The sequence below is a fragment of the Octopus bimaculoides genome, chromosome 16 (assembly GCF_001194135.2).
Source record: "Octopus bimaculoides isolate UCB-OBI-ISO-001 chromosome 16, ASM119413v2, whole genome shotgun sequence".
NCBI classification, from domain to species: Eukaryota; Metazoa; Mollusca; class Cephalopoda; order Octopoda; family Octopodidae; genus Octopus; species Octopus bimaculoides.
Window position 1 is genome coordinate 4,341,314 of NC_068996.1, and position 860 is coordinate 4,342,173.

Here is an 860-nt window from a genome sequence, read left to right on the forward strand (position 1 = left end):
ATATATATATATATATATACACATATATGTGCGTACGTATGTGTATTTTAAAGTATAGAGAGAAAGAGAGAGTGGGAGAGAACGGGAGAGAAAGAGAAAGTGGGCGAGAGTGGAAGTCGGAGAAAGAGACAGTTAGACAGACAGAAGGACCTTAAGATAAAGAGTTTAGCAAAACTTTCTGTTATAACGACTGGGGAACCTGATCTTTCCTTCCAGCTCTTCTGTAAGTGCCAAATGTATATTACATTATACACTCACTATCGCATACTCTCCACAAACACTCACACACATACACACACACTCTCACACACGCACATAGACATACACTCACATACATGTGTTTTTAACGTGTGCGTGTGTGTTCGCCTGTCTCTCAGATTGTCAAACGTTGTGCACACACGCACTTGTGTGTTTCTTTTTTCTCCAACAACCAAAATTTGTTTATAACTTCCCGTGTTTGGATAAAGTGTATTCTTATCAAATTTTCGTACACTCGTATTATAAATGTATTCCAATTAATAATGTATAGCCACATATACTCAAACACTGATATACAATTATATATATATATATATATATATATATATATATATGATGTATATATATATGCATGTATGTATATGATTGTGGCTGATTGCTTACTTAATCTATGTATTTATTGCGAATAGTTAAGTTGTAGTTAAATGAATAACACAAACTAAACTTAATATCCAGTAATTTTGGTGCTGTTTTCTGCTTTCAAAATATATTGCATATACTCTATATCTTGAACTGTGTGCAAATCGAAACGTAATATATATATACGTTTGTGTGTATGCGTGTAACATATATATATATATATATATATATATATATATATA

The 860-nt window shown here is 31.7% G+C and overlaps 1 protein-coding gene across 4 annotated transcripts in view; it reads left to right on the top strand.

Annotated features, from left to right (window-relative positions):
- Window positions 1-99: 99 nt before the first annotated feature.
- LOC106873115 (putative uncharacterized protein DDB_G0282133) overlaps window positions 100-860 on the top strand; it is a 191,657-nt gene continuing 190,896 nt past the window's right edge. For 3 of the 4 annotated variants that reach the window (XM_052973501.1, XM_052973499.1, XM_052973502.1), the window contains exon 1: window positions 100-223. The gene's annotated coding sequence lies outside the window, so the exon portion shown is untranslated. The remainder of the gene's footprint in view (window positions 224-860) is intronic. The other variant, XM_052973503.1, reaches the window with a different exon arrangement.